General features: G+C 47.2%; 1 protein-coding gene and 1 pseudogene across 2 annotated transcripts in view; one reads left to right on the top strand and one right to left on the bottom strand.

Annotated features, from left to right (window-relative positions):
- The window catches only part of LOC123345337, a 716,016-nt gene that overhangs the window by 509,009 nt on the left and 193,147 nt on the right, over nt 1-13,860 (top strand). The window lies entirely within an intron of this gene.
- LOC123346927 lies at nt 526-5,561 on the bottom strand (annotated as a pseudogene).

Here is a 13,860-nt window from a genome sequence, read left to right on the forward strand (position 1 = left end):
ACATTTAGCAATATTTCATAACATCACATACAATGAAATACCCACAATTCAACAGGATATTACTGTTCAGCGGATCAAGGCTTCTTAAATGATACCTCCCAAAGCATAATTTGTACCAAACTCATCATAATCATATCACAGTGGTGAATATGGAGGTCCAGGGTTCTATTTTGAGGTACAGAGGGTCACACCTTGTCTTTGTAATATTCTGGGACCAACACAGCCACAACCACAGTGCATAACTTTTTTTTTTTACAGTTTCTATCTGAACGTTTTCAGATGTCAGTTTCAAAAAAGCAATTTTTTTTTCATTTTTCAGGTTTCCGTTATTTTGATGAAAAGTCAAAACCTTCTCTCTCCTCATCTCCCTGCAAAATTCCAACCATCTGTATCTCTCATATATATGTGTGTGTATGTGTGCACGCACACACATCTCTTTGTATACTGAATTTCTGTATCAGGGCCCACTTAAACCCTCCTTCTTTCACAATAGAAACCAGATTGATTGATCCTCATTTCATTCAACTAGTCTGAATTCTTTGTGAAGGCCAGACATTTCCTGACAGCATTTCTCAGGGCCTCCTTGACCTCTCTGTTTCTCAGGCTGTAGACGAGGGGATTGGCCAGGGGAGTCAGGACTGTGTAGCAGACAGAGAACACTTTGTTCAGGGCTCTCAAGTTACTGGATTTTGGTAGCATGTAGACAATAATTATGGCCCCCTAGAAAAGTGTTACCACAATGAGGTGAGAGGAGCAGATGGAAAAGGCCTTTTGCCTCCCGGTGGTGGAAGGAATTCTCAAGATGGTGCTAACAATACAGACATAGGATGTCAAGGTTAATAGAAATGGGGAAACTGCATCTGGGAAGAAAAATATATAAAAACCAGCATCATCTGGCTGGTGTCGCTGCAGGAGAGCTTTAAAATTGGTATGAGATCACAAAAGAAATGGTCCATTTCATTGGGGCCACAGAAAATTAATTGTGACATAACACACATCATTATTGTACAAGGTAGAAATCCACTTATCCAACACCCCGCTGCGAGTTGGAGGCACAACTTGCCATTCATACATGTTCCATAGTGCAGAGGTTTGCATATGGCTAAATACCGATCATAAGACATCGCTGCCAGGAGATAACATTCCGTAGTTGCTAGAAAACAAAAGACAAAAAACTGTGTCATGCAGCCCCCCACAGAAATGGTTCTGTCCCCAGTCAGGAAACTGGCCAGCATCCTGGGCAGAACGGCAGAAAGGTAGCAGGTCTCCAGGCAGGACAAGTTCCCCAGGAAGAAGTACATGGGAGTGTGAAGGTGCTGATCAGTCACAACTAGAGCAATGATGAGGATGTTCCCGGCAATGGTCACAATGTAGATCACTAGGAAAACCAGGAAGAGAAGGATTTGCAGTTCTGGGAGATCCCCAAATCCCAGGAGGATGAATTCTGTGAAATCTGTCTGATTTTCCGCATCTCCTTTTTCCATGAGCTGCATCCTGTGATAGTGAAAGGTAATGAACTTCAGAAGATTTGACTGTACTATGAAATTAGAAAATTTCCATCTTTTGATCCCATAAGAGTTCCCACTGCAAACTGAGAGCTGGGTTTATATTGTCTCTCAACAGAGAAACTTTTTCACTTCAGAGAGATTCATAGAGATTCCTCACACACCCCAAAGAGCTGCCACCCAGTTAATTTGCCCCTCTTTTGCCCCATACCCCAACTTTTTTCATTCATCGATTCTTAGATTTAAGACCAAAAGGGACCATTTGGGGATGGAGGTTGGCACAATTGATTAAAAGAGCTTTAAACTAGAAACTTGGGGGAGATGCTCATGTAATCTCCGTGCCTGATTCTAGCATTGAGAGGAAGGAAAATCAAGTAAGAAAGAATACAGCAATGGAGAAAAGAGCCAAGGTGGGTAGGAGAATGGACATTAAGAGAAAGGATAGTGCTGATGCCTGTCAGATAGGTGATACGGGAAGTAGAATAACTGTACCCAATCAGGCAAGGAATGTGGGTGAAGCCAAGCAGCAACAGTTAAGATCTCTGTACACCAATGCAAGGAGCCTGGGTGACAAAATGGAGGAACTAGAACTACTGGTGCTGGAAGTGAAACCAGGTATTATAGGGATAACAGAAACATGGTGGAATAATAGTCATGACTGGAGACCAGGTATTGATGGGTATGTGCTGTTCAGGAAAGACAGAAATAAAGGCAAAGGTGGTGGATCAGCATTGAATATTAATGATGAGATAGATTGTAAAGAAATGAGAAGTGATGGACTAGATTATGGCCAAAATCACTTTGGGGAAGTGATAGATTGGAGGACAAATGCTACAAAAAATAATTTTCCCTCTGCTGATACTCGCACCTTCTTGTCAACTGTTGGAAATCGGCCACCTTGATTGCATTGGCCTAGTTGGCACTACAAAAGTAATTTTCCCTCCCTTGGTATTCACCCCCTCTTGTCAACTATTGAGAATAGGCTACTTTCACCTTGAGTTGGCTCGTAAGCACTGACACCTCCCCCCCCACTTGGTGAGGCAACTCCCATCTTTTCATGTGCTAGATTATATATTCTGTTTACTGTATTTTTCACTCCATGCATCTGATGAAGTGGGTTCTAGCCCACACAAGCTTATGCCCAAATACATTTGTTAGTCTCTAGATGCCACAAGGATTCCTCATTGTTTTTGCTGATAGAGACTAACAGGCTACCACTCTGAAACTAATAATAGTAGGGACCCAGATTTTCCTGGAGGTGATTGCTGACAGATTCCTTCACTAACTAGTTACTGAACGAACAAGAGGTGATGCCATTTGAGATTTGGTATTGGTGAGCAATTAGGACCTCATAGAAAAATTGGTTGTAGGGTACAACCTTGGTTTGAGTGATCATGAGCTAATTGAGTTTAAACTAAATGGAAGGATAAACAAAACTGGATCTACAACTAGGGTGTGTGATTTGAAAAGGGCTAACTTAAAAAAATTAAGGGGATTATTTGGGAAGTGGTCTGGTGTGAAGAACTTCATGATCTGAATGTGGAGGTGGCTTGGAATTATTTTGTCAAACTTGCAGAAGCAATCTGAAGCCCGCATCCCAAGAAAGGGGGAAAAATTCATAGGGAAGGGTTGCAGACCAGCCCAGATGAGAAAGCTTCTCAAACAGGTGATTAAGAGAAAGCCTGTAAGGAATGGAAGATGGGATGGTTCCGCAAGGAAAGCTACCACGTGGAGGTCAGAAAGTATAAGGAAGGGTTTTAATAAATCTGTAAACTAGGGGGTCATTTCCTAGGACTGGAGAATTGCAAATATACTACCTCTATTAAAGAAAGGGGAAAAAAGTGAGCCAGGAAGCTACAGATCTGTTAAATTTGACCTCAGTTGTATGCAAGATCTTAGAGCAAATTTTGAAAGAGAAAGTAGTTAAGGACATAGAGGTAAACAGTAATTGGCATAAAATAAAGGTGGTTTTAGAAAAGGTAAATTGTGCCAGACCAACATGATCTCTTTCTTTAAGAAGATAACTGATTTTCTAGACAAAGGAATTGCAGTAGATTTAATCTACCTGGATTTCAGTAAAGCATCTGATACAGTTCCACATGGGAAATTATTAGTTAAATTGGAAAAGATGGGGATTAATATGAGATTTGAAAGGTGGATAAAGGAACTGGTTAAAGGGAAGACTACAATGGATCATACCGAAAGGTGAACTGTCAGGCTGGAGGGAGGTTACTAATGGAGTGGCTCAGGGATCGGTCTTGGGACCAATCTTATTTAACATTTTTATTACTGACCTTGGCACAAAAAGTGGGAGTGTTCTAATAAAATTTGTGGATGACACAAAGTTGGGAGTTATTGCCGATGTGGAGGAGGACCAGAATATCATACAAGAAGATCTGGGCGACCTTGAAAACTGGAGTAATAGAAATGGGATGAAATTTAATAATGCAAATTGCAAGGTCATGCATTTAGGGACTAACAACACAAATTTTTGGTATAAACTGGGGACATATCAGTTCGAAGTGACAGAGGAGGAGAAAGACCTGGGTGTATTGGCTGATCACAGGATTACCATGAGCCACTAATGTGATGCGATCGTGAAAATGACTAATGCAGTCCTAGGATGCATCAGGTGAGGTATTTCCAGTAGAGAGAGGGAAGTGGTAGTCCCATCATACAAGGCATTGGTGAGACCTCATCAGAAATACTGTGTGCAATTCTGGTTTCCTATGTTTAAGAAAGATGAATTCAAACTGGAACAGGTGCAGAGATGCGTTACTAGGCTGATCCGACAAATAGAGAACTTTTCTTATGAGAGGAGACTCAAAGAACTTGGCTTGTTTTGCTTAACCAAAGGAAAGCTGGGTTGATATGATTGTTCTCTACAAATACCTTAGAGGGATAAACACCAGGGAAGGAGAGGAGTTATTTAAATTAAATACAAATGTGGACACATGAAAAATGGATACAAACTGGTCATCAACAAGATTACATTTGAAATTAGATTAAGGTTTCTAACCATCACAAGAGTGAAGTTCTGGAACAGTTTTCCACGAGGAGCAGTGGTGGCAAAAAACGAAACTTGCTTCAAGACTGAGCTTGATAAGTTTCTGGTGTGGATGGTATGATGAGATTGCCTATAATGGCATGGAGCTGATCTGCAACTGCTAGCAGCAAATATCTCCAGTGGCTGGTGATGGGACACTAGATGGGGAGGGCTCTGAATTACTACAGAGAACTCTTTCACAGGTTTTGCCTGATGGGTTTTGCCCACATACTCAGGGTCTAACTGATCAGCATATTTGGGGTTGGGAAGGAATTTTTCCCCAGGTCAGATTGGCAGAGACCCTTGGGGTTTTTCGTCTTCCTCTGCAGCATGGAGCACAGGTAACTTGCAGGTTTAAACAAGTGTAAATGGTGGATTCTCTGTCCCTTGAAGTCTTTAAACCATGATTTGAGGACTTCAATAACTCAGCCAGAAGTTAGGGGTCTATTACAGGAGTGGGTGGATGAGGTTCTGTAGTCTGTGATGAGCAGGAAGTCAGAGTAGATGATCATGATGGTCCCTTAAAGTCGATCATTAAAAGTGACACTCATTGGCAACAAACTGTGCCTTATTTCTCATTGAAATGTATATGGCTTTAGCTTCCAGCCATTGGTTCTAATTGTGCCTTTTCCTGTTCGAAAAAACAGCACCTTGATAACCAGTGTTATCTCCCCAGGAAGCTGCTGATACGCTGTGTTCAAATCACCTCTGTCTCCTCTTTGATAAACAGAACACATCAAGCTCTATAAGTTTCTCACTGGAAGAATTCTTCTCTAGCTCTCAAACTGTTTTTCCAGCTCTTTTCTGCTCCCTCATCAATCTTTCAACATCTGTTTTAAAACACTTGAAAGTCTATTAGTCATTAGATCATCCAGTCTGAGCTCCTGCTTAAAAATAACCACAGAATTTCCCCTGTACCCCTACACTGAGCTCAATAACTTGTTTGACTAAGACGTACCTTCCAGAAAGGCAGCCAGTCTTGATTTGAAGATATCAGCCACGGATCGCATCAGCCCTCGCCCCGCAGCATCGTGCTGGGAGCAGAAGTTGAGTTATTTGTCCACTGTAAGTTTCAGAGTAGCATCTGTGTTTGTCTGTATCTGCAAAAAGAACAGGAGTATTTGTGGCACCTTAAAGGCATTTAAAACATTCACCCCAGCGCTGCCCACGGTATTCCAGAATTGGTGTCACCAGTGCTCTTTACAGAGGTGAAATCCCCTCCTTGCTCCCCTGTTTATACAGCCACTCTGTGGGGTGCTCAATACTGCCCAAGAAATGCTGAGGGCCCTCAAGCCCCATGGAAATCCAGGGAGGAGATACTCAGCAGTAGATATGAAGCATCTGAGGATTGGGCTGGGATGGTGCATAGGTATCTGCCCCCCAGAAATGTCTGGAGAGGCAGCTGATAAGTAGTTGAGAAACTGAAGGCCACGGTCCCTGAGAAAACAATGATCTGTCAGGGAGAGAGAGATGGGGAGATCCAGCCAGCGAGCAGGAGGGTAAGGGGAGGACAGACAGAGGGATGCGTTAGGGCAGAGATGATAGCTGGGTCTTCTTTCTGATTCATCAGTTTTTCTAGCTGTGAACCACAGAGAAACGGACTCTGACGTCCTTACTCCAGCAGAGCTCCCAGCATGTGAGGACACTGTCCAAGGGGGATGTCTCAGAGCAAGGGCTTCATATGAGCAAGGACCTGAGGATTTGCCATGAGGTTAGTGACACGTACCTTCAAACCTCCACATGAAGCAGTGAGCTCCCCATCGCCAGTGAGTGGGTCTGGTGTCAGTCAGCCTTCTCATCTCAGTTCGTGGGCAGACACCTGCCTGTGGCTGCTGGGATGGGCGTCTCTCTCAGCCTGGCTTGATTGTTGGCATCAAACAAACCCTTAATGTCTCCTGCTCTGGATTCTTGCAGGGTTTATCTGGGAAAGCAGCCAGCCCCTGCCCCTTGCCGCTGCTGTTGGGATCTCCCTTGGGACTGCTGCATGTGATCGTCTGGATTCCCTCCATAGGGGAATTGATGCTGTGTTACTTGTTAAAACAGTGTAACATCATGAGAATGCAACAAAGAGTCCTGTGGCGTTTGTTTGTTTGTTGCTTTTTACAGATCCAGACTAACACATCTCTCCCTTTGATATCTGATCACAAGAATAGCTACTCTGGGTCAGACTAATGGTCCATCTAGCCCAGGGTCCTGTTTCTGGCAGTGGCCGGTGTCAGATGCTTCAGAGGAAATGACCAGAACAGAGAAATTATCAAGTGATCAATCCCCTGTCATCCAGTCCCAGCTTCTGACAGGCAGAGGTTTAGGGACACACAGAGCATCTTGGCTAATAGCCATCAATAGACGTATCCTCCATAAACTAATCTAATTCTTTTTTGAACCCACTTATACTTTTGGCCTTCACAACATCCCCTGGCAATGAGTTCCACAGGCTGACTGTGCGTTGTGTGAAGATCAACTTCCGTGTGTGCGTGTTAAACCTGCTGCCTTTTAATTTCATTGGGTGACCCCTGGTTCTTCTTTTATGTGACATGCTGCTGTGGGGTGACCATGGGGCAGGCTGGCTCTACAACCTCCCTCCCCTCCTTGCTGGGGCCTCATCTCTGCACCAGGCTGGGATAGAGACAGTGACCCCCCCACACTGGGGAGTGGGGCCTGAGAGTTTCACTGAGCTCCCCCAAAGGGTATCTTCACCAGCCCCTAGGGTGATGGGCCTGAGGGGGGGATCACTGGCTGGAATGCTCCGGCCTCTGCTATGTGGGAGATGGGACTAAAATGCTCAGAATGGATTTTTTTTTACCTTAAAATCTATGTATCTAGGAGCTCCTTCCCCGCCAGGAAAAGTGGGTTAATGGGGAAGTGTGAGTCCTGCAGGATGGAGAGTAGGTGTGTGCGCATGGGCAGCAGTGAGGGTGCGGGGGATTGTGAGTCTTTTCTCAGCTAAGTAGAAAGGTGCACGGTACAAACCACCTCCAAAGATTTTAACTTTCTGACAGAAAACTGAAAGCAACAGAACATTTTTTGAGAGAGACAGAGTGGGTGAGGTGATATCTTTGATTGGGCCAGCTTCTGTTGGTGAGAGAGACAAGCTTTTGAGCTTACACAGAGCTCTTCTTCAGTCTGGGGAATGTACTCAATATCGCAGTTAAATACAAGCTGGAACAGATAGTTTATCATATGCAGTTAACACACATTACAAGGGACCAGTCAAGTTGAAATTGTCCATTAACACCCATCCAGTCGTGGCAGGGAGGGGTGGAAAAGGCAGCTCTGTGGGGGTGGGGGGCAGGGGCAGAGGGTTAGTTGGTTACAGTTTGTTGTAATAAGCCATAAATCTAGCATATCTATTCAGTTCATGATTTTTTGTGTCTTGCAAAGTTAAGAATTTAAGTTCCCAGGCTCATCTTTTGACAGGGTTGTGCAGATTTCTTTGAGAATGAGGACTGAGGGTATGGCTAAACTTGCAGCTGTACAGTGCTTGGAGTTAAACCTGTCTTCGTACAGCTGAGTAGGGAAAGCGCTGCAGTCTGTCCACACTGACAGCTACCAGCGCACTGTCGTGGCCACATTTTGCAGCATCTGCAGCGGCATTGGGAGCGGTGAATTATGGGCAGCTATCCCAGCGTTCAAGTGGCTGCAACATGCTTTTCAAAAGGGGTGGGGGGTGGGGTGAAGTGTGACAGGGAGCGTGGGGGAGAGAGAGAGTGGGTTTTTGGAGCCGACACTGTGTCAGCAGCTGCCTTGCAAGTTCCGACCCCCTCCCCAACCCCTCTCTCACTCACTGAAAGCAAACAGCAGCTGTTTTTTTTTTCCTCACAGACCAGATAGGCAGCCGCTCTGAAACAGACCACCCCCCGCCCACCGGGCTGCTTCTCTCCTCAAGCCCCCTCCCTCCCCCTATCCTCAAGCAAATACTAGCTGTCGGCTTTCCAAAGGGAGCCCCCTGCCTCTGCTCATTCACAGCAAACAGTAGCTGTGTTTGTTTTTTTGATAAGGAGCTCCGGAGCCTGGAGTTAACAACAAAACAAAGAGAGGCATCACAACAAAACAAAGAAAGTAATCCTCACTTAAAAGGATTATGGGAAGCTTCTGGAAGTCAGTCACAGTATACTAAGATTATTCCCTGTTTACACTGGCACCCCAGCGCGGCAGCAGCAGTGCTATTCTCTTTATTCCTCTCGGGGAGGTGGAGTACAAACAGTGCTGTAGCCACGGAGATACACTGCTGTATGTGCCTTGCCAGTGTGAGTTACAGCGCTATAAAGCCACTAACAGCACTGTAACTCTCAAGTGTAGCAAAGGCCTGAGAGGTCAGATGTAGAGTGATCGCTTTGTGAAAAGTGTCATTAAACAATTACAATCCACACTCGATGGGGACCACATCCTAAAAGAAATCTTTCCTGAACCCCCTCTTCTGGCTTTCAAACAACCCCCCATCCTTCCCAAGCTCATCATCGGAAGCAAGTTCCCCACAGATCAGGACACACCAACTCAAAGCAGCATCAGATCCTTCCAGAACAACAGATGCAAAAGCAGCAGACATATCTCCACTGCTAAGATGAGCAATACTGCTCCCAACACACGTTTCAAGATCCATGGGTCTTACATGTGCCTATCACGACATGTGGTGTACTTCACCCAGTGAATCAAATGCCCAGACAACAGCTATGTGGGTGAAACCAGACAATCGCTATGCTTTCAAATGAACTGACACAGAAAAATGATAAAAGACAAACACTGTATCACCTCTGGGTGAACACTTTTCACAAAGAGATCACTCTACTGCAGTCCCTTGAAATATGTCAACTACTTATGCTAAACAGTCTGTTCCGCCTTGTATTTAGCTGACACACTGAGTACATTTCCCAGTCCTGAAGAAGAGCTCTTCTGTATAAGCTTGAGTCTCTCACCAGCAGAAGATGGTCCAATGATAGATATTACCTCACCCTCCTTGTGTGATGGGATCCCCAGGGTACAACCCAGGGGTGAGCTGGAGCCGGTTCGCACTGGTTCGCACGAACCCGTTGTTAAATGTAGAAGCGGTTTTAGAACCGCTTGTTAACTAGCTTCCCTGCGAGGGAAGCTTTGATGGGCTCTGCCTGGGAAGCCTGTAATTCCTCCTCCCGGCCACCGGGGGGCGCTGCGCTGCGCTGTGCTGCGAGAGCCATGTGAGCTGCCTCCTGGCCCTGTTGCTGCTCCTGCTCCTCGGACCTCTGGCCCTGGGGCTCCTGCTGCTGCCTGGTGAGTCCCCGGCTGCCTCCTGCTGCTCCCAGCCGCTCCCCCCGTGTGAGTATCTGCGCCCCTCCCCCGCCTTCCCTGCCCGCAGCCGCCCCCTGCCACAGTCACCCTCCTGCCCCCAGCCACCCCCTGCCCACAGCCATGCGCAGCCAGCCCCTGCCCGCAGCCACCCTCTGCCCCAGCCCCTGCCCACAGCCGCCCTCTGCCCCAGCCCCTGCCCACAGCCGCCCTCTGCCCGCAGCCAGCCCCCTGCCCGCAGCCAGCCCCCTGCCCCAGCCCCTGCCCACAGCCGCCCTCTGCCCGCAGCCAGCCCCTGCCCGCAGCCAGCCCCCTGCCCCAGCCCCTGCCCACAGCCGCCCTCTGCCCGCAGCCAGCCCCTGCCCCCAGCCAGCCCCTGCCCTCAGCCGCCCTCTGCCCCACCCCCTGCCCACAGCCACCCGCAGCCAGCCCCTGCCCACAGCCACCCTCTGCCCGTAGCCAGCCCTTGCCACCGCCACCCTCTGCCCGCAGCCAGCCTCTGCCTGCAGCCCCTGCCACAGCCACCCCCTGCCTGCAGCCAGCCTTTGCCCACAGCCGCCCGCAGCCACCCCCTGCCCACAGCCACCCGCAGCCCGCCCGTCTGCATCACCTGCCCACAGCCAGCCCATGTCACTCCCTGCCTCCAGCTAGCCCTGCCCCACGCCCCTATCTGCAGCCAGCCCCACATCCACTGGTGCCCTGCAGTTCCCAGGGCAGTAACCCTGCACACCTGCTTTAATGGGGGGGGGGGGCAGGGAGCAGCTGGGACCCACACATGTGCACACCCTAGAGTGACCAGACAGCAAGTGTGAAAAATCGGGACGGGGGTGAGGGGTAATAGGAGCCTATATAAGAAAAAGACCCAAAAATTGAGACTGTCCCTGATCACCACCCACACATGTGAAACGGAGCTCATTTCTAGTTCAGCCCCATCTTTTTAAAAAAGAACTTTAGGTAGGGTTAAAATACATCTGTATTTTCCTGGACATGTCAGGCTTTTCGGTTCTTAATCACCTCCTGGGAAAATATGGACGTATGGTAACCCTATTGGTACAAAAAATACATGCTGTCGCACATCCCTTAAATCAGAACTTTTTATAGGGAACCCGTTGTTAAATCAGAACTTTTTATAGGGAACCCGTTGTTAAGATTTTGGCAGCTCATCACTGGTACAACCTGGAGGTGTGGGACCGCTGTGTCCCCTTAACTCTGCAGCCTGGGCTGTCCCTCACAATAGTATGCCAGTGACAAGCAGCAAACCCCTCCAGTTGCTGTGATGACTCAGCCATCAGCTTGTGGAGACCCACACTCAGTTAAATTGCATGAATGTTCTCTAAGCCAGTCATGAATTATACAGATCCCTGGTCTACACTACGGGGTTAGGTCAAATTTAGCCACGTTAGGTTGATTTTAAAATTACTGCCTCCACACAACCAAACCCTTTCTGTTGACCTAAAGGGCTCTTAAAATCGACTTCTGTACTCCTCCCCGATTAGTGGAGTACCGCTAAAATCGACCTTGCTGGGTCGAATTTGTGGTAGTGCAGATGCAAATCAACGGTATTTGCTTCCGGGAGCTATCCCAGAGTGCTCCTTTGTGACCACTCTGGACAGCACTTTGAACTCTGATCATAGAATCATAGAATCTCAGGGTTGGAAGGGACCTCAGGAGGTCATCTAGTCCAACCCCCTGCTCAAAGCAGGACCAATCCCCAACTAAATCATCCATGCACTAGCTGGGTACACAGGAAAAGCCCCGGGAACTTTTGAATTTCATTTCCTGTTTGGTCAGGGTGGTGAACTCAGCAGCACTCAGCAGCACAGGTGACCATGCACTCCCTCCAGAATTGTAAAGCGTAGGATGTTTCTACTCTCCCCCTATCATCTCTGTTCCTGAGGTTATCGCAGATTAGAAGGCGAAAAAAATGCACTAGCGATTACATGTTTTCCGAGCTCCTGCAGTCCTCCCGCACTGATAGGGCACAGCTTAATGCATGGAGGCATTCAGTGGCAGAGGTCAGGAAAGAATTATGTGAGCACGAGGAGCGGAGGCAGGACCTGATGCTGAGGCTAATGGGGGAGCAAATGGACATGATGAAACATCTGTTAGAGCTGCAGGAAAGCCAACAAGAGCACAGACTCCCTGCTGCATCCACTGTATAACTGCCTACCCTCCTCCCCATGTTCCATAGCCTCCTCACCCAGACGCCCAAGAATGCAGGGAGGGCGAGAGGCTCTAGGCACCCATCCACTCCACTCCAGGGGATGGTCCAAGCAACAGACGGCTGTCATTCAAACAGTTTGTTTTTTAGTGTGACTACAATAAGCAATGTGGCCTTGTCCTTCCCTCCTCCCCACCCCACCTGGGCTACCTTGTCCATTATCTCATTTTTTTAAAATTAATAAAGAAAGAATGCATGGTTTAAAAACAATACTTACTTTATTTCGAGGGCGGGGGAGTTGGCTTACAGGGAATTAAAATTAACAAAGGAGATGGGTTTGCATCAAGGAGAAACACAAACAACTGTCACACCAAAGCCTGGCCAGTCATGAAACTGGTTTCCAAAGCCTCTCTCATGCTCAGCATGCCTTGCTGTGCTCTTCTAATTGCACTGGTGTCTGGCTCCTCAAAATCGGATGCCAGGCAATTTGCCTCAAGCTCCCACCCCACCATAAATGTCTCCCCCTTACTCACACAGATATTGTGGAGCACACAGCAAGCAGCAATAACAATGGGAATGTTGGTTGTGCTGAGGTCTGACCTAGTCAGCAAGCAGCACCAGCGAGCTTTTAAACATCCAAAGGTACATTCTACCACCATTCTGCACTTGCTCAGCCTATAGTTCATAGATTCATAGATTCTAGGGCTGGAAGGGACCTTGAAAGGCCACCAAGTCCATTCCCCTGCCCTCATGGCAGGGCCAAATACTGTCTAGACCATCCCTGATAGACATTTATCTAACCCACTCTTAACTGCTTCTTACTATTGTCCAGGCTTCATGATCCATGGGAGCAAGGGGCAGGCTGGGGTAGGTGCAACCACGCGGTGCTGCCTCTGGGAGAGCAGCTGAGGCAGAAGCCTCCAGCTCGCACGATATTCCAGGCAGGCAGCAGCAGTGAAAGGGAGCTGAGAGGGCTCTGTGCTTGCCGTGTTATGGCATCTGCATGGGTATTCCAGGAAAAAAGGCATGAAACGATTGTCTGCCATTGCTTTCATGTATCATGCGACGTACCCAAAACCACCTGCAACAATATTTTTGCCCCATCAGGCATTTGGAGTTTAACCCAGAATTCTAATGGGTAGCGGAGACTGCGGGATCTGTTGGATAGCTTCCCTCAGTGAAGCGCTCCATAAGTCTATGATAGCCATGGTAGTGAGGATGCACTCCGCCAACTTAATGCCCTTAACGGGGACATACACAATCGACTTCTATAAAATCGACCTAATTTTGTAGTGTAGACATACCCAGAGAGAGGCATCAGCCAATCACCCCAGCCTTGCACCCTAGAAATATACCGTCTTACACTGCTCAAGACTCCCTTGGACAGTGCAACCTCATTAATTAGTTTGCCATGCCAACAATTAAAAGTAGACGTGCAACAGCCCTTGTTAAGCCGAGCTGACATTTCCCCAAGCACTTCCACCAGAAACACAGGGTTTTAGGTAAAATATAAAACAGATTTGTTAACTACACAAAGATAGATTTTAAGTGATTATAAGAAGCAGGCATAGAGATCAGAGTTGGTTACATAAGAAATAAAAATAAAATTGCAGTCTAAATTCTACAAATGAAGTAAGATTTGAATCAAACAGTTTCTCACCCTAATAGATGTAACAGGCAGCTCACAGTTCTCTATACACAGGTTGGAATCCCTTCCCAGCCTGGGACCAGTCTTCCCCAGTTCAAAGTCTTTGTCTTCCAGACGATCTTCCAGGTGTTGAGATGGTGGAGGAGAGAGACCAAGTGGTGATGTTATTGACCCTCCTTATACTTTCTCTCCTTGCTGTGATGTGAGGTCAGGCAGTACCCATTGCGTACGTGCTCTCAGT

The sequence above is a fragment of the Mauremys mutica genome, chromosome 12, assembly GCF_020497125.1.
Source record: "Mauremys mutica isolate MM-2020 ecotype Southern chromosome 12, ASM2049712v1, whole genome shotgun sequence".
NCBI classification, from domain to species: Eukaryota; Metazoa; Chordata; order Testudines; family Geoemydidae; genus Mauremys; species Mauremys mutica.